At 35.3% G+C, this 24,563-nt stretch overlaps 1 pseudogene; it reads right to left on the bottom strand.

The window, feature by feature from the left end:
• Positions 1 to 23,609: 23,609 nt before the first annotated feature.
• On the bottom strand, positions 23,610 to 24,563 carry LOC141513720 (olfactory receptor 1G1-like; annotated as a pseudogene).

Genomic DNA, 24,563 nt, shown 5'->3' with positions numbered 1-24,563 from the left:
TCTATTAAGACAGTGAAACATACCAAGATTAGTCAGGAAGGTAATCTTATGAAGGATATACTAAATGAAAAACAGGCTGAATGCAATATACATGATTGCATGGATCATAAAATCACAGATGCTCAAAATTAAAAGTAACCTCAAGGAGCAATGAATACAATCTATAGTTCAATAAAAATGACTTTTACACTATACTTGACAAGAGGTCATTGAGTAACTTCTGTAGATAGCTCATTCTACTTTTGTATAGCAGTAATTCTTGGTTACTTTTTTACTCACATAAAGCCTGAATTTTCTCTTTTTTCAGCTTCTAATCATTATTCCTAATTCTGCCTTCTGAGTTAAGTAGTAGTACAAGTCCAATTTATTTTCTTTTAAAATTTTTTAAAATTTCTTTTTTGGGTTTTAAAATGTTTATAAATGTATGTATGGGTATATAAATATAAATATATACATACATATATGTATATAAAGAGAGAGAAAAAGAGAGAGGGTAAGAATAAATGAATGAATAGGCTATGAATAGGAGTCAGATAGGCAGAAGGAAAAGGAGAAATCAATCCCAATAGTAAAACACCAGGATTTCAAGATTTAGAACTGGAAGGGATTTTAGAGTTAGTCCAAATGTTCACAATTTATAGATGAGGAAATTGGAGACTTGGAGAGGCTAAGTGATTGGTCAGATGTCATACAGATGATAAATCAAAATACTGTGATTTAAATGCAGGCCCTGTGGTTCTAGACAATGTTCTAATGGCATTACACAGAGTTGGAAATGGGTTTAGCATATAGGGGAAAATTAGGAGAGTTATCTGCTAAAAAATCAAGTTCAATGCTCAAATGCTACATTCTGTGTTTGTGTTTGTGTGGAAGAATGAGGTTAGGTAGGGAAGAATGACGATGAAATGCTTCTAATATTGAACTTGGGTTGATTGAAATTTGTCCTTCACTCTCAAAGGATACCATGACATCAAGGGAGGTAATGCCATGACAAGCAAATGAATTGGATTTGAGTGAGGGGGCTGTGCTTGGTTATCAGCCTCACTCTCTCCTCCAGAGTCATTTGGATCCAATGGCCAGATGTGAATCAGGATGACTGAAGATGGTCTTAGATGTGAGGCAATCAGGATAAAGTGACTTGCCCACCGTCATGCAGCAAGTAAGTGTCAAGTGTCTGAGGCTGGATTCGAACTCCTGTCTGCCTGACTCCAAGGCCAGTGCTCTATACTCTGCACTGCCTAGCTACCCTGAATTTGGATTAGATTGGAAGGAAAATCTGTGTACTTGTGAATGTGTATAAATATATAATGTGGTATATATGTCCATAAATATATATATATATATATACATATATATATGTATATATATATATATAGTGAATATATGTTTGTATTACTCTGTAGGTATCTTTCTAAATTTGTCTGTATATGTATGAGTATATCTAAGGGAGAATGATTTCAGGAAAGACATTGATCAGCTGGTAAGCATCTAGAGGAATGGGACTAAGAAAGTGAAGTTTCATACCAAATTAGAAAGAGGTGAAGGAATTAGGAATATGAACTCTGGAGAATAGTAAGGTTTGGAGTAGAGTTGTGAAAGCAGTCCTTGAGTATTTAGAATACTGTTATATAAGGAAGATTAGGCTTTTATTGCTAGAACTTGGAGAACGGAAGTAGGAGCCAAGGGTGAAAAGAGAGTAATTTAAACTTCCTTAAAATAGAAGTCTAATATGGAAAGTAGTGTGGAAAAACCTTAATAATCAATCATTCAAAAGAGGAATTATCTGAATTGGGAGACAGTTCTACTTGAATGATGGTTTTCAGGGAGATCCTGGGTGATTATTTTTCAAAGATATAGAAGAGATTTCTATTTGGATATGGCTTGAACTAAACAAAATCTGAGACCCCTTCAAACTCTGAGTATCTGTGATTATGTGAGTTTTTCCTATTGCTTGCCCCATGATGCTTACCTCTATGATTTCTGGTGAATTTAGATGCATTCCATTGTAGCTTTCTCCACTTTGCGATGATTCACATTAAGTAACTGGGTGATTCAGGAATCTTCCTTCCCTAGAGGAAAAGAGGCATAGTTAAAATTGTAAGACCTTGACTGAAACGTGGTGATGATGTTGGGGAGTGGAGAGAAAGAACCCAGGTCCTAGATTTCTGAAGCTGAAGTGTCTGTATTGGGCTTCTGTTGGGAATATTTGACAGGTTCAGGGATCTCTGGGGTCTGATTCCCATGATTCCCATGACAACTTATTAGAGAGAATCATAGTGTAATTGTCCCCAACTTAGCTATCCTCAATCTATTATGTTCTTCATCTTTTGTGAGAAAGGGAAAAATTGAGGAAACAAAAACAAATATTGTTTAGAGTTCTAGTTTTGTCAGGTTATTTCCCTTTCCTTTTTTAAATTTAAATTTATTTTTACAACTGCATGCAAAATAGTTTTCAACATTAGTTTTTTGGTAGGATTTTGAATTCCACATTTTTCTCTCTCCCTCCTTTCCCTCCCTCTCCCCTTGACAGCAAGTAATATAAGTTTTATATGTATAAATATATTAAACCTATTTCTATATTAGTCATGCTATGAAAGACAAATCAGACCAAAAGGGAAGAAATAAGCATGAGAGAGTTAAAAGGAACATAAACATATTTTTTAAAATGGAAAATAGTATGTTTTATCTGCATTAAGATTCCATAGTTCTTTTTCTGAATATGGATATTATTTTCCATCACTTTTAGAATTTTCTTTTGAATATTGTACTACTAAGGAGAGATAAATCTATAATATTTGGTCAATGTATGATGTTGCTGTTAATGTGTACAATGGTCTTCTGATTCTGCTCACTTCACTCAGCATCAGTTCATGTAAGTTTTTCCAGGCTCTTCTGAAATTTTTCCAATAATACTCCATCACATTCATATATCATAATTTGTTCAGTCATTCTCCAATTTATCACCTCAGTTTTCAATTATTTGCCACTACAGAGAAAGCTGTACACATAGGTCTTTTTCTTTTTTGTATGATCTCTTTGGGATATAGACCTTGCTAGATTAAAGGGTATGCACAGTTTTATTGCTTTTTGGCTATAGTTCCAAATTGCTCTCAGAAAAGCTGGATCAATTCACAAATCCATTAACAATGTATTAATGACTCAGTTTTCTCACATTCTTTCCAACATTGATCATTTTTCTTGTTTGTCATGTTGGTCAATCTGATTGGGGGTAATGCAGTATGCCCATGTCCTTTTCTTACTAAGACTGTACATCTATATAACACAGAGATTGTACTTCATGATGTCTGATGATAGCCTGGTTCTGCCATTAGATCATTCTCTAAGGTTTCATCAATTATTTCCCTTTTTTGCATTAAAAATTTAGTGCAGCAATGAGGCAAAAAGGGGATCATATTTTTGCATCAAATAACTCTATAATATTCTGATATAAAGACATATAGAAAACTAATATAAAAATAAAAGAATAAGCAATTTATTCATAGACAAATAGGCAAAGAATATGAACAAAATTTCTCAAAATAATCGCAAGCTTTAAACAACCATATGAAAAATTTCACTCAATCCCTAATGCTAAGAGAAATTCAAGTTAGGTTTCATTTCACTTCTGGCAAATTAGCAAAGATGAAAAAATATGGGAATAATCAATGTTGGAAGAGTTGTGGAAAGATGCTAATAGACTATTGATGTAATTGTGAATTGACAACCATTTTGGAAAGAAGTTTGGAATTATTCTATGAAAATATGTAGCAATTTGACTTAGGTATCCCAATACCTTCACATACATTCCAAGAATGGTCAGAGATAGAAAGGTCCCACATCACCAAAATATCTATGACAGTACTTTTTGTAGTAATAAAAAATTGGAAGCAAAGTAGATTCCATTAATTGCCAAATGATTAAATAAGCTGTGGCACATTAATGGAATGGAATATTACTGGACTGAAAAGAAATACAGAGAAGCATGGAAGATATATGTACTGATTCACAGTGGAGTAAGTAGAATAAAGAACACAACAGTATAAATACAAATAAAAAATCCAGAATTGAATCTGATGTAGTTATAATGACCAAATTTGGTCACAATGAGGGGTGTATATATATATATATATATATATATATATATATATATATATATATATATATATATATTTATATATAACTCTTTCCTTTCCTTGTAGGGATGGGGGACTAGGGATTTGTAATATTAAATATACTATCAGATTGGATTTAATATTGTTTACTTTTACTGAACTACTGAACTATTTTTTTTTGTTATAAGGAATAGTTTTCTGGGTGGTAACAGGGATATGTATTGTGGGAAATGAAGACAATTGCTATGAAAAATATTAACACTGAACTCAAATGTTACTCTGAATTGTATGGAAGACAAGAGAATGAGAAGATATAGTGTTTTTCCTCAGTGCACTCGAAGACTAGATAATGGAGGCAAGATTCTTACATGAAAATAAGAGGAAAAAATGCAAGGTAATATAAGATCAAATAAAGATTTGTGTTTAGAGAGGAAGAGAGTAGCAGAATGGTTTACAAAGCAGAAACGTAGATTCACAAAAAGTTAAAAGAAGAAGGGCGGCAGTACTGGAATGCAATTTAGTATTAGTAAAGTATTAAGTCAACTAAATGAATCATGTCACATTAGAAATAGACAAGATTGAAAGGGTCTATTTTATTAAAATGGGCAAATTCATTACATCATGCTTAAAGGCAACATAGTAAACAAAGTAAAATTAATAATAGAAATGCACTGAAATGAAAGACATTTATCTAGTGTGTTTAAATCCAACTCTTGCTGGGTTAGGCAGGCTACATTTCTCCTCAGATTTCTTGAATACCTTGAAGGGTTGGAAATAGCTTTTTTTCTCTGTCTCTTGAAATTACCACTACTTATGTTCTTTACCCTTGTTGTGAGGACCTGACTAGGATCACACAGTCCTTTGTAATTATCTTGGATCATTGTGTTACTGAAGACCAGTCATTCCTATTTAATCATCATACAATGTTACTGATACTGTGTTCATTATTTTCCTGCTTCTACTCATCTTACTTTGGATCAGTTTCTACAAGGTTTTTCAGGTTTTTCTGAAATCTGCCTGCTCATTATTTCTTATTGTACAATACTATGCCATGAAATTCATATACCACAATATGTTCAACCATTTCCCAATTGATGGGCAGCCCCTCAATTTCTATATTTTATCACTATGAAAATGGTTGCTATAAATGTTTTTTGCTCATATAGGCTCTTTTCTCTTTTTAATTATCTCTTTGGGATACAAACCTAGTAGATATATCCCTGGATCAAAGAGTATGCACAGTTTGATCATTGGACATAGTTCTAAATTGCTCTCCAGAATGGTTGGATAAGTTCACAACTCCACCAGCAGTACATAAGTGTCTCAATTTCCCCACATCCTCTCTAATATTGTCCACTTTCCTTTTTTTTCCCTTTTGATTATGTTAGCCAATCTAATAGTTGTGAGGTGGTACCAAAGACTTGTTTTAATTTGCATTTCTCTAATCAAAAATGATTAAGAGTTCGTATGACTATAGATAGCTCTGATTTATCTGAAAACTGCCTGTTCATATCCTTTTACTATTGATAAGTTGGAGAATGGCTTGTATTCTTATAAATTTGATTTAGTTTTCTATATATTTGAGCAATGAGACTTTTTTTTTTTTTTTTTAGATTTTGCAAGGCAATGGGGTTAAGTGTCTTGCCCAAGGCCACACGGCTAGGTAATTACTAAATGTCTGAGGTTAGATTTGAACCCAGGTACTCCTGACTCCAAGGCCGGTGCTCTATCTACTGCGCCACCTAGCTGCCCCTGCAAAGGGACTTTTATCAAAGATACTTGCTATAAAGATTGTTTCTCAGCGTTCTGCTTTTCTTTTAATCTTGTTTTGCATTGCTTTTGTTTATACAGAAGTTTTTAATTCAGTATAATCAATATACTATATTGAATAATAGTGATGATAATAGGAATACTTGCTTGACCTCTGATCTTATTTGGAAGACTTCTAGGTTATCCCCATCATAGATACTGCCTAGTGATAGTTTCATTAGGTACTGCATATCATTTTTTAGAATGCTTCCTTTATTTCTATGCTTTCAAATGTTTTTCATAGTAATGGATACCATATTTGTTGAAAATAAGTTTTTAGCATTTATTGAGATAATTTTATGTTTTCTATTGGTTTTGTTATTGGTATCATCAATTATGTTGATAGTTTTTAAAATATTGAACCCACTATGAATTCCTGGTATAAATACCACCTGGTCATACTGTATGGTCCTTGATGTATATTTCTGTTATCACCTTGCTAATATTTTATTCAATATTTTTACATTGATATTCATTAGAGAAATTTGTCTATAATTTTCTTTTCTTCTTTTCAGGATTTTTTTTTGCAAGGCAATGGGGTTAAGTGGCTTGCCCAAGGCCACATAGTTAGCTAATTATTAAGTGTCTGAGGCTGCATTTGAACCCAGGTATTCCTGAATCCAGGGCTGGTGCTCTATCTACTGTGCCACCTAGCTGCTCCTTTTTCTATAATTTTCAGTCTCTTTTTAGTTCCTCCTAGTTTAGGTATCGGCACCATATTTGTGTCATAAAAGGAATTTCATAGGATTCATACTTCATGTAATTTACCAAATAGTATTAAAATTAATTGTTCTTTAAATGTTTTGATGAATTCATTTGTGAGCCCATCTGCCCCTGGGGATTTTTTTTAGAGAATTCCTTAATATCTTGTTCAATTTCATTCTCTAAGATAGGGTTATTTAAACACTCAATTTCCTTATCTGATAATCTGGTAATTGATATTTTTGTAGATAGTTATCTATTTTGTCAGATTGTCAGATTGATTGACATATAATTGGGCAAAATATTTCTTATTATTGCTTTAATTTCCTCTTCATTGGTGATGATCTTACCTGTTTTATTTTTGATAGTGGTTACATGATTTCTTCTTTTTTTAAAAAAATCAAATTAACCAATGTCTTGTCTACTTTATTACCTTTCCCCCATAAATCCAGCATTTAGATTTATTGATTAGTTCAAGAATTTTCTTACTTTCAATTATATCAATCTCATCTTTGGTTTTCAGAATTTCCAATGCTGTAATCAATTGTGAATTTTCAATTTTTTCTTTTTTTAATTTTTTTAGTTGCGTTCTTGAGACATCAAGAATCAAACATATCTCATGCATGCATTGATCTGTTCTTTATTTTGTTGATGTAAGAATTTAGCGAACTCTATTTTCCCCCAAGAACTGCTTTGATTGCATTCTGTAAATTTTGGTAAGTTGTCTCATTGTTTTCATTCTCTTTAATGAAATTGTTGTGATTTGTTCTTTCATCCACTTAGTCTTTGGAATTAGTTTATTTGCTGTCTAATTAATTTTTAATCTTTCTTTTGCATTATGATCTAAAAGGATATATTTAACATTTCTGCCTTCCTACATTTGATTTTGAGATTTTTATGCCCTAATACTTGATAAAGCTTTGTATAGGTGCTATATACTGCTGATAAAGAAGGTATATTTTTTCTGTTTTCATTTAGCTTTCTCTGAAGGCTTGTCAGATAACTTTTCTAATATCCCATCACCTCCTTCATTTCTTTTTTTTTATTATTATTTTTGGCTGGATTTATCAGTTTGAGAGAGGACAGTGGAAATCCTCTACTAGTTTAGTTTTGATGTCTATTTCAAGTTGTAACTCAATTAACATCTTCAAGAATCTGGATGGGGGAGGCTAGGTGGTGCAGTGGATAAAGCACCAGCCCTGGAGTCAGGAGTACCTGGGTTCAAATCCTGGATCAGACACTTAATAATTACCTAGCTGTGTGGCCTTGGGCAAGCCACTTAACCCCATTTGCCTTGCAAAATCCTAAAAAAAAGAATCTGGATGGTGTGTCACTTGGTACATGTATGTTCTGTATTGATATTTATTAAGTCATTGTCTATGATACCCCTTTAGCAATATGTGGTTTTCTTAGCCCTTATAATTGTCAATTTTTACTTTTGCTTTGTCTGAGATCAGGATTGCTTCCCTTGCTTTTTTTTTTTAAATTTTACTTCAGCTGAAACATAATAGATTCTGCTCTACCTCCTTACCTTTATTCTATGTATGTCTCTCTGTTTGAAGAAGATTTCTTGCAGACAACATATTGTGAGATTCTGTCTTTTGATCCTTTCTTCTATCTGCTTCCATCTTATGGGAGAGTTCATTCCATTCACATTCATATTTATGATTACCACCTATGTATTTTCCTTCATTTTATTTTTCATATTCCCTCTCTCCCTTTCCCTGATATGTCCTCCCTTCTATTAGTTATCTCTCTCCACTTTATTTAGTTTCCTCCCCTCTTGCTTATCTGTTGGGTTAGATGGACTCCCATGTTCAATTGATAATATATATCATTCCCTCTTTGAGTTAATTCGGATAAATGAAAGGTTCAAGCAAAGTCCTTTGCCCACTCTCCCTTCTTCCCTTCCACTGTAATATATCTTTCAGGTATCATTTTGTGAAATAATTTAATTTAATAAATATTCTATCTCTTCCTTCTTTCTGTACCCAATATACTCATTTTTCTCATCCTTTAATGAATTTTTTTCTGTTGTTCCTTCAGATTCATCTTATACTCCTACCCTATATCTATGCATAATCCTTCTACATATATTAGTAGTGGTACAAAGAATTACAGGTATCATCTCCCCATGAGGGATGTAAAAGTATAGTTATATTGAATCCCTTATATTTTCTTTTTGCCTTTGACTTTTTTTTGTCTCTTTCTTCAGTATTGATATTGGAGATCATATTTTTTGTTCAATTCTGCTTTCTCCTTATGAAAGTTTGGCATTCTTCTACTTCATTAAATGAACATTTTTTCCTCTGAAGCATTATGCTTAATTTTTGCTGGGTAGGTAATTCTTGTCTTCTTCTATGTCTTCAGAATATCATGTTCTAAGGGGTAGCTAGGTGGTACAGTAGCTAGAGCACCGGCCCTGGAGTCAGGAGTACCTGAGTTCAAATCCAGCCTCAGACACTTAATTACCTAGCTGTGTGGCCTTGGGCAAGCCACTTAACCCCATTGCCTTGCACACACCTAAAAAATGAATATCATGTTCTATAACCTCTGATTTTTAGTGTTGCAGCCATTAAGTCTTGTATAATCCCAACATTTGAATTATTTCTTTATGACTACTTGCAGTTTTTTTCCTTGGTCTGATAGTTCTGAAATTTGGTTATAATGTTTCTTGAAGTTTTTGTTTTGGGATCTCTTTCCTGAGGTGATTGGTGGATTCTTTTAATGCCTATTTTACCCTCTGCTTCAAGGACATCAGGCAAGTTTTTCTTTGATAATTTCTATTTTTTTAAATGTTTTTACCCCAGCTAAATGCAAATAAGTTTCAACTTCGAAAACCTTGAGTTTCAAATTCTCTCCCTTCCTCTCACCCTACTCCCCTCATTGAGAAAGCAAGTTACTTGGGGCTTGTTAAAATTATGTAGCCACGAAACACATTACTACAGCAGTCTTGTTATAAAAGTAAGAAAAGTAAGAAAGAGAAACCTTAAAAATAAAGTGAGAAAAAAAGAGTGTTTTGGTCTGTATTCAGATATCATCAAATATTTCTTTGGGGTGCATAGTATTCTTTATTATAAGTCCATCAGAGAAATTGCTTCAATATTTTTTCCCCACAATCACTATTACTAAGCTATAATTCCCTCCTTTTCTCATGCACCCATTTGCTCTATTCTCTCTCTCTCTCTCTCTCTCTCTCTCTCTCTCTCTCTCTCTCTCTCTCTCTCTCTCTCTCTCTCTCTCCTTTCACCCTGTCCCTCCTCACAAGTGTGTTGTATCTGACTACCCTCTCTTCTACCACCTATACCTCCCTTTTCTCCCCCATCCCCTTTCTCCCATCCCTGTTCTCTCCTGTTTTCCTCTAGGGTAAGATAGATTACTATACTCAATTGAGTGTGTATGTTATTTCCTTTATGAGTCAATTCTGATGGAAGTAAAGGTTCACTCACTCCTTTCCAAAGTGAAAGCTTTTCCTTGCCTTTTTTATGTGAAAAAAACTTGCCCTATTCTACTTCTTTTCCTTTCTCCCAGTACATTGCTTACTTGCCCATTAACTCCGTCTTTTGAATATATTGTATCTTCAAATTCAACTCCCTTCTGTGTCTTGTCCCTTTATGCTCCTTCTAACTTCTCTAATAAATGAAAAGGTTCATATGAGTTATCAGTATCATCTTCAAATGCAAGAATATAAGCAGTTTAACATCATTAAATTTCTCATAATTTGCCCTTCCAATCCAGTCTCTCTCTGCTTCACCTGAGTCCTGTACTTGAAGATCAAGTTTTCTGTTCAACTCTGGTCATTTCATCAGGAAAAGTTGAAAATCCTCTATTTAATTGAATGTCCATCTTTTCCTTTGAAAGACTATGTTTAGTTTTGCTTGGTGGTTGATTCTTGATTGCAATCCTAACTCTTTTCCCTTCTAGAGAATATCATATTCCAAGCCCTATGAGTCATTAATATAGAAGCTGCTAAATATTGTGCTATCCTGACTATAGCTCCATGATATTTGAATTGTTTTTCTCTGGCTGTTTGTAATATTTTGTAATATTTGTAATATTTTTTCCTTGAGGGGCAGCTAGGTGGTATAGTGGAGAGAGCACTAGCCCTGGAGCCAGGAGGACCTGAGTTTAAATACGCCCTCAGACACTTAATAATTACCTAGCTATGTGACCTTAGCAAGTTACTTAACTCCACTGCTTTGCAAAATCCAAAAAACAAAAAATTAAAAAAAATATTTTCTCCTTGAGAGTTCTGAAATTTGGCTTTAATATTACTGGCAGTTTTCATTTTGGGATCTCTTTCAGGAGGTGATTGGTGGATTCACTCAATTTCTATTTTACTTTCTACTTTTAGGATATCAGGGCAATTGTTTTCTGGAGAATATCTTGAAAAATGAATTCTGGGTATTCTTTTGGTTATGACTTTCACATAGTCCAATAATTTTAAAATTATTTCTGTTGGATCTGTTTTTCAGGTCAGTTGTTTTTTCCAATGAGATATTTCACATTTTATTCTTGTTTTTCATTCTTTTGGTTTTGCTTTACTGTTTCTTGTTTTCTTACAACATAATTTGCTTCTCTTAGCTCCATTCTACATTTGAAGAAATTTTCTTTGGAGAGCTTTCGTATCTCCTTTTCCATTTCTGGCTTTTTAAGGCATTCTTTTCCTTATTGGCTTTTTTGAATTCCTTTTTCCATTTGACTCAAATTGTTTTTTCTTCAGAATTTTTCTTTTGTAATTCCTTCACCAAGCAGCTGATTTGATTTTTATGATTTTCCTGTATTGCTTTCATTTCTCTTTCTAATTTTTTCTCTACTTTCCTTACTTGATTTACAAAATGTTTTGATCTCTTCCATAGTCTGAGATCAATTCATATTTTTCTTGGAGGCTTTGGATACAGAAGTTTTGACCTTGTTATCTTCTGAGTGTGTATTTTGATTCTCCATAAGACTAAAGTAGTTGTCTGTGGTTGGATTTATTTTTCTTCTGTTGTTTGCTCATTTATCCAGTCGATGACCTGATTTTAATTCTTTGTTAAGGTGGGGCTCTTCTTTCAAGGTAGAGGATACACTGTCCCAAACTTTTGAGGGTTTTTGCAGCTGTTTTCAGGGACACTCCCAGGGACCTCAATTTCTTTAAGGTCTTATGAGAGATCTCTGACTATGCTCCTGTCTTCTCTGGTCTGTGTATGACTACACATACTCTCCTTTGCTCTGGAATTGTGAGAAGGTATTCCTGCTGCATTATGGTAGTAAAACTCCCTTTCTTGAGACTGGGATCCCAGATTGCAACCTGGATCTGAGTATGGACAAAGGCACAGAGTTCTGCTTCAGCAATAGCAGAGGGACCTCTGCAATCTCCCCCAGTGCCCTTACTATCTATGAGCTGAGCATTATGGAAGCAGTTTCCAGGTGACTCCCTGTTGGGTGGCTCCCCGAACCTACTCCTGATTCCTGTGATAGAGTCTGCACTGAGGCCTGTGCTGGACTGGATTCCTCTCTCACTCTGATGCATCGGAGTTTTCCTGCTGAACTTCCCTTTTGTCCATGGCAATTCTTGGACTGAGAAGTCTGGAAATTGCACCACTAGTACAGACCCAGATGTCCCCAAGGAACCCTGTCAGCCAGCAGATGATTGGAACTGGTGTGCTCCAGCACAGCCTGGGCTGTGCTACAGGCTTTTTCTAATCCACACGGAATAGACCTTTCCCACAGATCATCCTACTTGTCTTGAGCTGGAAGATTGTTTTACTCAGTGTTTTTGTGGATTCTGCCACTCTAGAATTTGGTTTGAGTCATTATTTAAAAGTATTTGGAATGGTCTGAAAAATAGTTTGTAGGAATTTCTGCCTTTACTCTGCTATCTTGGCCATTCTCCCCTCCTTGATAATTTGTTTAAAGATGATGTCTGGGTTCTCCTTTGGATTATAGATTACTGATAGTTCAATGACATTGTGTCTCCTGGATGTATTTTTCTGGGTCGGTTTTTTAGGTCCATTTTTCTATATCTTTTTTTTTAGGTTTTTGCAAGGGAAATGGGGTTAAAGTGGCTTGCCCAAGGCCATACAACTAGGTAATTATTAAGTGCCTGAGGCTGGATTTGAACTCCAGGGCTGGTGCTCTATCCACTGTGCCACCTCGCCCCCCCCTTATTTTTCTATATCTTCTAATGATGTATTTTACATTTAATCTATTTGTAAAATTCTTTTGATTTTAGTTGATTGATTCTTGATGTTTTCCTCTTGCCCAATTTTAATTTCTAAGTTAGCTTTTGTACTTGGCCAACTGTACTTTTAATTTTTTATGTTTTGTTTTATTGCTTTTTTACATTATAATGTAATTCTTATAGTATTTTATTTTCCCCAATTGCATATTGTGAAAATTTTTAGTATTCATTTTTACAATATTTTAAGGTTCAAATTTTTTTCCCATCCTCCCTCTCCTCTCCTCTTTTTAAAATTGTTGGCAGTTTATAAACATATTAACATGTAAAGCATTTTTCCATATATATCACAGTTGTGCAAGAAGGAAAAAGATCAAAATGAAAAAAATAACCAGTACAAAGAATAAAGGAGTTGAAAAAATCAATCTACATTACTATATCAGTTCTTTACCTGAATATGAATAGAATTTTCCTTTGTGAGTACTTTGTACTTGTCTTGGGTCATTGTGTTACTGAGGAGAACTGAGTCATGCACAGTTGATCATCACAAAATGTTGCTGATAGTGTTCAATGTTCTTCAGGTTCTATACACTTCACTAAGCATTAGTTCATCATCATCAGCATCATGTAAGTCTTTTTAGCTTGTTCTGAAATGTGCCTATGTTGTGTGTTGGCTGGCTAACTTATACTTTACTCATAACCTATTACCTGACTCAATCCAACTGTAGTCAAGTTGTCAGGTGAATGCTGAAGAGGCAGGAGACAAAGATGGAAAATTCTCCATTTATTTTACATAATCCAAGAGCTTAAATATCCTCTTAGTCCCTGTTTTACTCCTAATTCATGTAGAATTCTCCAAGTAGCCAGTCAAACAATGCCTCCATGCTCTTGGACAGCAGGTGATAAAAGTTTACTTCCTAAGGCTAGTACTCTCACACAATATTGCTATCACTGGCTTAGTATTTACACCCAATATTCCAGGAAGTGTCAAAACATAAGGAACAGATGAGAAGATCCAGAGAGCTGACCCAGGTGAGTAGACCATTGGTGTATGTGGACAAGAGGACCTTTACTCAATGACTTTCCTGTGACCCCCAACACTCTCTTACATGCCTATCCAACATTTCTTATTGTACAAAGATGTTCCATTACATTCAATACTACATCGGTGTTCAGCCAGCTCCCAATTGATGGGCATTATCTCAATTTCTAATTCTTTGCCACCACAAAAAGTGCTACTATAAATATTGTTGAATATGTATGTTTTTTCCCTATTTAATTATCTCTTTAGGATATTAGACCTGGTAGTAGTATTGCTGGATCAAATGGTATGCACAATTTGAGTGTTCTTTTAGAATAGTTCCAATTACTTTCCAAAATGGTTGGATCAGTTCGCAACTCTACCTACAGTACATCAATTTTTTAATTTTTCCAATTCTTTCCAACATTTATCATTTTTATTTTTTGTCATTTTAATCAATCTGATATCTATGTAACATACCTCAGAGTTGTTTTAATATGAATTTTTTTAGGTTGTTTGTTTTTGCAAGGCAAATGGGGTTAAGTGGCTTGCCCAAGGCCACATAGCTAGGTAGTTATTAAGTGTCTGAGACCGCATTTGAACCCAGGTACTCCTGACTCCAAGGCTGGTGCTTTATCCACTACACCACCTAGCCGCTCCCTAATTTGAATTTCTATAATCAAAAGTGATTTAGAGCTTTTTTCATATGCCTATAGATAGTTTTGATTTCTTCATCTGAAAATTGCCTGTTCTTATCCTTTGACCTTTTATCATTTAGGGGATGACTTATGTTCTTATAAATTTGACTCAGTTCTCTGTATATTTGAGAAATGAGACTTTTATCAGAGATACTTGCAGCAAAGATTATTTTCCATATTTCTGCTTTCCTTTTAATTATTGATGTGTTGGTTTTGTTTGTGAAAAAGCTTTCTATTTTAATAAAAATTATTCATTTTACATTTCATAATGCTCTCTTATCTCTTACTTGGCTTTCGCTTAGATCTTAGAGGTTGAACATTCCTTGCTTTTCTAATTTGCTTGTGATATCACTCTTTATGTGTAAATATACACCCATTTTTACCTTATCTTGATACATGGTGTGAGATTTTGGTCTAAACCTAGAGTTTGTACTATTGTTTTCCAGTTTTCCCGCCAGCCTTCTCAAATAGTGAGTTCTTATCCCCAAGACAAAAGTCTTTATGCTGATAAAAAATAAGTTACTATAATCATTTATTAATGTATCTTCTGTACTTAATCTCTTTCACTGATGAAACATTATTTCTTAATCAGTATCAGAGTTTTGGTGATAACTGCTTCACAGTATAATAAAGAATTTAAACTAGAAACTAGTGAAAAAGTGGTACAACCATGATAAATTGTACTCAGAGGCAATAGAAAAAGGGTATAGGTCTGAATTAGAATCAGTGAAGAAAAAGATTAAATCATTTGACAACTTCCTTAACAACTCCAACCTAACCAACTGCCCACAATATACCCTCTCTTACCAACTCCTCAGTTCCTAGGCTCCCTTTCAAAGTACAAGATAGTAGAATGATCGGAACCAGTGATTTCAAGGTCTGAAAATACAGAGAACTCCAGGCTATTACCAAAGAGTATGCTAGCACCAGGGAGGAACCTGTAGACTTTGCTGAGCAGTTTTAATTCACCCTGTGTTTATATAGACTCAGGTATTTAGATCTGTGTCAACTCATGGTTATCTTGTACATGAATGGGGAAACTAGAAGTTGATGCAGAAGGCACCCAAGGAAAGAATTAAGCACACTTTCTCCTATTCTGAACACTCAACATGATTAGACACCAGGGAGGATTGGCAGGAGTTAGAGCAAAAGGAAGAAGATACTCAGGCCACATCCATTATCCCCATGACTCCTGTTGAAGATTTCACCTTGCTCATCCAGGGTCTAAAGGTGTCTACTTTAGTTGACATCAGTACCATACACTCAGAATAATGTTGTTCAAGAAATCTAGTACCTCTTGTGTGAGGGCTGCTTTGATGTAAACATGAGCCACCTAACTCTCACCTATGACTTTGAAGAAACTGTATCATGCACAGTGACCATACTCCAAAAAACCATTTTGGCAGACTGACTAAACAAAGTTGAGTGTAACTGAGGGGTCTCAAACCCATCATTGGGAGGGGTTTACTCCAAACATGTGAAGTCTTCCACTGGTGGAATGGGTGAATGAGAACACTTTGTTCCAATGGTCATGAAGGCAGCTGAAACAGGTTCTCTGAAGTGCTAAGAGTTTGGATAGCCACCAAAGATGTCAAGGTCATCCATTTTATCCGGAGCCATCACAAGTTGTCTTGTCTCTGTCTTTCCACTGGATCACGATGACATTAGAAGAGAGAGTAAGTCAGCAACTTCACCCAGTACTGTGTCAATTAAATTCAATTTATGCATGAATCAAAAGATAACAACCCTACCACTTTGCCATTCCTGTCTCAAAGTCCTGTGGCAACAGGTAAGTGATGAAGTAGCAGGTGTGGATACACCGGGTGCATAATCACAACTCTGCACACAGGTGGCCCAGTCCATGGAGTTATTTCCCCACTGAAATCAGCAGTGGTATCAGCAACCCCCTGGGTGACTTAGCAGCTCTTTTAAGGATTTCACTAAGGTACCCTAAAAATTGTTTGCTTGCCCATTGTCCATTAACCATTGGAACATGGATATGAGCACACTCACGGACAACACAAGATCCAATAGACTGAAAGACAAACAGCTTTTGTTGCAATAGATGTTAGCAGGTATCATATCCAAATAGCAACCCTGAGTGAAACAAGACTGGCAAATGAAGGTCAACTTACTGAAGTCGGAACTGGATACAGTTTTCTGGAGTGGCCACAGTGAAGGGGAGTGCCAAGAAGCCAGAGTAGGTTTTGCAATCAAAACTAATTTAGCCAACAAACTTGAATGCCTACCAAAATGAGTGAATAACTGGTTAGTGACAATGAGATTGCCACTTGCAGGAAAATGCTATGCTACCATCATCAGTGCCTGTGCTCCCAACATGATGAACCCTGATGAAGCCAAAGAAAAATTTTATGAAGACTGGAGACTTTTATCATCAATATATCAAAAGAGGACAAACATAATTCTGAGTGACTTTAACGCCAGAGTAGGCTCAGACGACCAGACATGGAAAGGAGTTTTTGGGAGGAATGGTGTTGGAAGCAGCAACAGTAATGGTCATCTACTAGTGAAAATGGGCATCTCATGACCTTTTCATCACAAACAATGCCTTTCATTTACCTAAGTACAATAAAACTTCCTGAATGCATGCACTTTCACAGCAAACATTGGCATCTAAAAGACTGTGATTGTAAGGAGACAAGACAGACAAGACAAATGTGAGAGTGACAAAGACAGTGTGTATTTCAGAGTGCTAGATGTATCACAGATTCATCCTCTCTAAGTTAAATATTCATATTCAACCAAATGAATAGCCCCAAGGCAAAATGAATACTAGAATAAATGTCAAGAGTTTGTTGCTAACTTGCAGGGAAAACTGAGTCAATACACAGTTGGCAGTAGTGGAGCAGAAAGAATGACCAGTGTTCAGAGATTTGCTGTGCAGCACTAATTTGCTCATCTGAGTCATACCACTCACAAACGTCAAGCCTGGATTGATGAACATGATGGGGAAATAAAGAAGCTACAAAATGAAATATGAGAACTCCATAGGATTTACCAGCAGGATAGTTCATTTGTTTCTAAGACAGCAACATTTAATTCCTTAAAAAAGTAACATACAAGTGAAGGTTAGACACATTCAGGACTCTTGGCTCAGTAAGAAGGCAGATGAAATTCAGTTTTATGCAGATGCAACAATCCAAAGTATTGATGGAGCCACACTGATTCATGATAGATTCATGATCCTAGAGAGATGAACTGAATATCCTATATTCTTTCTTTTTGTCTTTTGCAAGGCAATGGGGTTAAGTGACTTGCCCAAGGTCACATAGCTAGATAATTATTAATTGTCTGAGATTGAATTTGAACTCAGGTCCTCCCTTCAGGGTTGGTGCTCTATCCACTGCTTCATCTATCTGCCACTACTCCATAGTGTTCTTAACTGATTGTCATCAATCAAAGCCTAATCTATTGACCATTTACTTCAAGATGAAGTGAAACTTTCCCTAACTGAAGTTACAACTCTAGGAGGGGTTTTGAATGCTATTCATCTACTTTCAAGTGGCAAAGCATCAGTTGCTGATTCTGTTCTAAACAGAGATCTACAGGGTGGGGGGGGTCCCTTGCTCATCCAAATGTTGACTAGGTTATATGACCTGAAGAGGTTATCCCTCAAGAATTCAAGGATGCCTCCATTGTTCATCTCTGTAAAGGTAAAGAGAATAGATTGTCCTGTGACAATCACAATTTCTGTTTTAGTCATTGCTGGTGAGATTCTTGTCAGAGTCCTTCTCAATAGACTGATCCTTCACTTGGAAGATGGTAATTTTCCTGAGAACCAGTGTAGTTTCAGAAAGGGTCAAGAAACAGTTGATATGATGTTTCCTGTCCAACAACTCAAGGAAAAATGCCAGGAGCAGAATGGGGTCTATTTTACAATGTTTGTAGATCTGACTAAATTTTTTTTTCTTTAATACTATCAGTCCCAAGGGCTTATGTAAAATTATGTCAAAATTTGGTTGCCTGAAGTTCTTCAGTATTGTATGACAATTTCAAGATGGCATGCTTGCCCAGGTTCTGAATAGTAGATGATGCTTTTGAGATTCCCTGACCACTAATGGAGTGAAACAAGGATGTGCCCTCACTCCCATGCTTTCTAGCATGTTTTCAGTCATGTTTTCAAACACCTTCACTGAGACCATGGCTACAAGTCAAGACCTAAGTGGAGGGAGTGTTGGTGCATGATTTGTTTGCAGATAATTGTGCACTCAATGCAACCTCTGAAGCTGAGATGCAACAAAAAATGGATTGATTATCTGCTGCCTGTGCTAATTTTGGTCTAACAATTAACACCAAGAAAACACAGGTGCTCCATCAGCCTGCAACCCAAATTCACTTATCTTAGCAGTGTCCTTTCCAGGGAATTACATAATGATAATGAGGTTGACATAGGCATTGTCAGATCTAGTTCAGAATTTGGGAGGTCCAAAAGAAAGTGTGGGAAAGAAGAGGTATTAGACTGACTATAAAACTGAAGGTCTACAGAACCATTGTATTGATCCCATTTCTATATGCCTATGAAAACTGGACAGTCTGCCAGTGCCATGTGAGGAAATTGAATAGTTTCCATTTAAATTTTTTAGAAAAATTCTGAAGATCATCTGGTCAGAGAACATACCAGACCCTGAAGTCCTTTCTTGAGTTAAACTGCCTAACATTCAAACATTACTACAGAGAGAGCAACTACAATAGATTGGGCAGGTTGTTAGAATGTCAGATGTACTCTTGCCAAAATGACTATTTTATGGAAAACTTACACAGGGCAAGTGCTCATAAGAGTCAGAAGGAGCAACACAGGGACATCTTGAGGGTCTCTCTTAAGAACTTAAAACTTGATTGTATAGCATGGGAGATGCTGGTATAGGACCACATAGAATGACCTCACCAGAGGGGGACTGCACTCTATGTGGGAGGCAGATTTGAAGCAGCTCAAAGGAAACATGACACACATAAGTTTTGAGTAAACAACCCAGCTATTCAGTGGTCTATTTATGCCAACCTCTGGCATAGCATTCTGAACTTGTATTGAACTGATCAAATACTGTTAGATACACTGTAATTTTTTCCTTAAATATAGTGATGTCATTTTGGACTTCTTTGATAACAAAGGACAAGAATCATACAACACTCAGTTTTAAACCCTTCTGCCTTCCTCACTTCTCTCCCCTGGAGTCAAGAGAAAAATCTCAGTTTTGGGGGATTCTTATTAACACCAATGTAGCCTAAATCTTAGAGCCACTATCCTTTTTTTGTTGGCAGGACCAATGCTTTCCAGTCTTCTGCCCTGGTCCCTGAGACCCCTGAAGCCTAGACATGCTTCTCCATTTGATCCAGGAAGCACTAAATTTTTGTGTCCTTTAAGATCATTTTAACCCATGTCTTAGAATGACCCTTTCTTTTTATTAGAGGGATCAGTGACTCTCATCCTTCTGTCCTGGTTTCTGAGGCCTAAATCACTTCACCTAAATAACAGATGAAAAGCAAGACTATGGATGTGTAATATATCTGCATGCTTTGCGTGTGTGTGTGTGTGTGTGTGTGTGTGTGCACAAATGTACCTATTTGTATCTAATGGTGGTCATCTTTGGGGGGAGTGAGGGAAGGAAAAAAAAAGAAAAAAGAAATTTACCTGATAATGTTGTTGAAGATTTAAAAAGAAGAGAAAGTTATTCATGGTAGATTTGAATTTCATGTACAATCATCTTTTTAAAATTATACTGCTATGGAATACTTGTTTTATTCTTTAAAATAAAAAGAAATCCTCAAAGTCATGTCATGAAAGAAAAAAATGAATGTAATTTTAGTCTATATGAACAGATGCCTTCTTCAGAAACAACATTAAAAATTTCAAAACTCAATTCCATTTTTTAGAGGCATGAGTGAAAAGCAACTCAAATGATATACTACTTGGTTATTTCAATTCAATTTCATTCAATTTCATTCAATTTCATTCAAGAATGAATCAACTGGAGAAATCAAGTCAAACCCTAGGATATAAGGGAGAAAATTAAATAGAACTCAAGGAGTTGACCTTGTATTGAAAATGTGGGGGAATAAAGTAAGAATAGTGATTGTTAACACCAGAAGGAACTTGCATATGATATCATTCTTTTGGATTTGAACAGACAGTTTTTTCAATTCTTCTTCATCATATAACTTTTTCTTTGTTGATTATTTCCAATTTATCCTGCATATGGCTTATTTGTTTATAATTATTTGATGCTATCTACCACTTAGATTGTGAGCTCCTCACCCCAGCACTTAGAACAGTTTATTATTAATATTAATATTAATATTAAGCTTTGATTTATAAGATTTTATTGATTCTGAAATCCTTTGATATTAGTATTTGAGTCTACCTAACTAGCACATAGTGTAATTTTGTGAACTTTATAGCAAATGGTAATTTATATAAACAAATGTTCATTTTGGGGGATATAGAAGTCATTGTTTCCTATTGAACAGAACTCATTTACATATTTACACCTTGCTTCTGCATGATGATGTAGCATTGACGGTACTGAACTAAATACTTAAATAGTATGGCAACTTCATGATTTCTAGAGCTCAAAAATATGATAAATCATATTTGGAAGGGGTTTTATAAGTAATGTAATATATATAGCTCATCAGGAAACATCAATCTTCACAATTAGATAGTGAGTTAGTGACAGTCAGCAAGACACTCCATTTCTCAGTTCAGAGCATTTTTCTCTAGAATACCAAGACATTTAGAATACTTTTCTCAACTCTGACTATTGGCCTCACTGACTTCTTTTAAACTCACCTAAAATTCCCCTTTTTGCAAGAAGTTTCCCTCAATACCTTTTAATTCGAATGCCTTCCTTCTTTCAATTATTTTCTGTATTTAGGAACTTTGTATATGATTGCTTGCATTTTAAATATTGTAAGTGCCTTGAGGTCAGGTATAGTTTTTGCTTCTTTTTGTATCTTCTGCAGTGGTATAATCAAGACTACCCTTGACAAAGGTTCCAACATGATATTGAAGAAAGAGACTGAGAGGCTCAGATTGATCATATAAGTAGTTTAATGATCAAAGTGGGTCATTTAAATATGGGATTGTCTAGTATGCCAGTCAGACGACATATTTAGATTCCCACAAAAGAACCCCCAAAAGACCTATGTTAATTGTAGAAATCAGAAAAGAGGAAGAAAAATTATTTAGTATATTTGTGTGAATTGGCTGTTATTTTTGGGTTTACTCTGCTCAGCATTGGGTTTGGATCTTGGATACATGGGTGCCCTATCAATTATGTTTGGGCTGGAGTCCCAGATATGCAAGGCTCTGTATTGGACATATATTGATCATGTCCCAGTCATGCTATAGTTATGAAGTCTCTTCCAAATGGTATAGCATTATTTTTAGAATGGTAGACATCATGCAAGATCTGCCATACTACTTATGGGAATACTCAGTTTGCTTTCAGCAAAAGCATGTTCATAGGAAACAATGACTTATCCCCAAACTAAATATTTGCCTAAGGCAATTACCATTTGCTAGAGGTCACAAGATCATTCTAAGCATTAAAATACTAGCATCAAAAGATTTCACAGTTAGTAAACCTTTAGTAAGCATCCCCAGCACTGTCCTAAGTGCTGGGGATGCAAACAAAAGGGAAGACATTTTCGTTCTTGAGTAGCTCACAGTCTAAAGTTGTGGACAACATCAAATAATTATGTTCAAACAGAGCATATACAGGATAAATTGGAGATAATCAACAAGGAAAAAGCAATAGAATTAAACGTGATTGGGAAAACTACCTTTGCAGATCCAAAAGAAAGGTATTATATGGAAACTCTTTTGGGGTGTTAGCAATCAACTTCCTCACTCTTTCCCCCTCACAACATTTCTAATACAGGTTTAACTATTTGAGTTATATTTCATTTTCTCCCTTAAGTCCTAGGATTTGACTTGGCTGCTTCAACTGATTCATTCTTGAATGGAATTGAATTGAAATCACCATGTAGTCTGTCATTTAGTTTACTCTTCACCCAGTTATCTAAAAGAATAAAGTTAGATTTACAAATTTTAGTCTTGTTTCTGAAGAAATCATCTTGCTATATTCAAGTGCACTTTGCTTTATTATATAATATAGCTCTAACATATAGTTTTCACCCTTTCTTTTTTCTTTTTCTTTCTTTCTCTTTCTTTCTCTCTCTCTCTCCATACATACATATATATAAATATCTATATCTATATATGTAATGCTTTTCACCCCTGTTTTTCTCATTAGGTTCAGGAAGGTATGTTCCAGCCCCTCCTTATTATTATTAATAGATCAACTACCCATATCATGCATCAAAGTAATTACTTGCAAATCAGAGATAACCTACAAAATGATATTATGATCTCAACATCCATTCTTTTCTGGAAAGTTACCTCTAGTTAGTGATATAAATGATTATAGCTTATTTAGTGCAACTCCTTTATAAAATAAAACATGAAACTGAGTCTCAGAGACTTGCTCATAGCTAAGGTAGCCATGGAATATCGACAAGAACTAGGGCTGCCTTCTGATTTTTCTGAGGAGAAATTTTATTATCACACCATGTGATGTTGACTCAGGGATTAGCTGACAAGGCATGGCATAGATTTGAATACACCTAAAGTGATAAGTAAATAAAAGTAAAATAAAAGGGAAATGGGTGACCAGATGTCATTTTATAATCAGATGACCAGAATTCCCTAGCCTGATGACCAGACTATATGGAGAAAGGGAATCAAAATTGTATTTCTCTGGAAATTTATAATCTTTCTCTGTAACTAAGCTTCTCTAAGTCACACTCTTCAATTTTAAAATTTGTTATTTTGCATCTTCAACAATAGAGTTATATTATTGCACAATCAGTGAATTTGTCTGCTTTCAAATTTGTCAACACAGATAGACAAAGACTGAGAGAACTTAAGATATTTGACTTATATCTGAATGGATCACAACAGTTTCCCTGTGGGAAAATTCTTTGAAGTTGGCCCCCTCCTGCTGCTCAGTTTGGGGAGCATAAGAGAAGTAAAATATAATTTTAGGAATGATTTTAGATTACTTAGTCCTCAAGAAGGTAACTTAAAAGAATCTTCGAAGGGCTGCTTTCATATCCCTGTTCCTCAGGGTATAGATAAAAGGGTTCAGCATTGGAGTCAACACTGTGTACATTAGAGACACAATAATGTGGGCTGAGTGGTTGGATGGTCTAAAGTATACTCCAAAGACAGTCCCAAAGAAGAGAGCCACTACAGAAAGATGGGAGCTACAGGTGGAAAAGGCTTTCTGCTTCCCTTTTGCAGATGGCATATTTAGAATGGTCAAAGCTATATATATATATATATATATATATATATATATATATATATATATATATATACATAAGATATGATGATGCCAAGCAATGGAATCATGCCAGCAAGAATACCAATGGTGAGAACCATTAGCTCATTAATGAAGATATGTGAACAGGACAGCTTCAGTAAGGGTTTCAGGTCACAGAAGAAATGGGTAATTTCGTTTTTGTTACAGAAGACTAGTTCATTCATCAGCAATGTATGTAAGAGGGAATGAAGGCCATTAATAGCCCATGGAATTGAAATCAAGAGGAAACAAAGCTGAGGTCTCATCATTATTGCATAATGGAGTGGATAACAAATGGCTACATAACGGTCATATGCCATTGTTGCCAGGAGAAACTCATCTACTGAACCAAATATGATAAAAAAAATATAACTGTGTCAGGCAGTCAGAATAAGAGATGGAGTTATTCTGAGTTTTAATATTCATCAATATCTTGGGGACTGTGGTAGAGATGAAACTGGAATCAGCAAAAGATAAATTGGCTAGAAAGTAGTACATAGGAGTATGGAGGTGAATGTTGAAAGCAACAGCCACAATGATGAGTAGGTTTCCAATCACAGTAACCAGATACATGAGCAGAAATAGCCAGAAGAGTAGTTGTTGATGCTCTGATCCCTCAAAGAGTCCTAGGAGGAGGAATTCAGAGATAGTGGTCTTGTTTTTCCAACCCAT

Source organism: Macrotis lagotis, chromosome 1 (assembly GCF_037893015.1).
Source record: "Macrotis lagotis isolate mMagLag1 chromosome 1, bilby.v1.9.chrom.fasta, whole genome shotgun sequence".
NCBI lineage: Eukaryota > Metazoa > Chordata > Mammalia > Peramelemorphia > Peramelidae > Macrotis > Macrotis lagotis.
The sequence above is the reverse complement of the archived record's forward strand: the minus strand, read 5'-3'. Positions and strand labels throughout refer to the sequence as shown.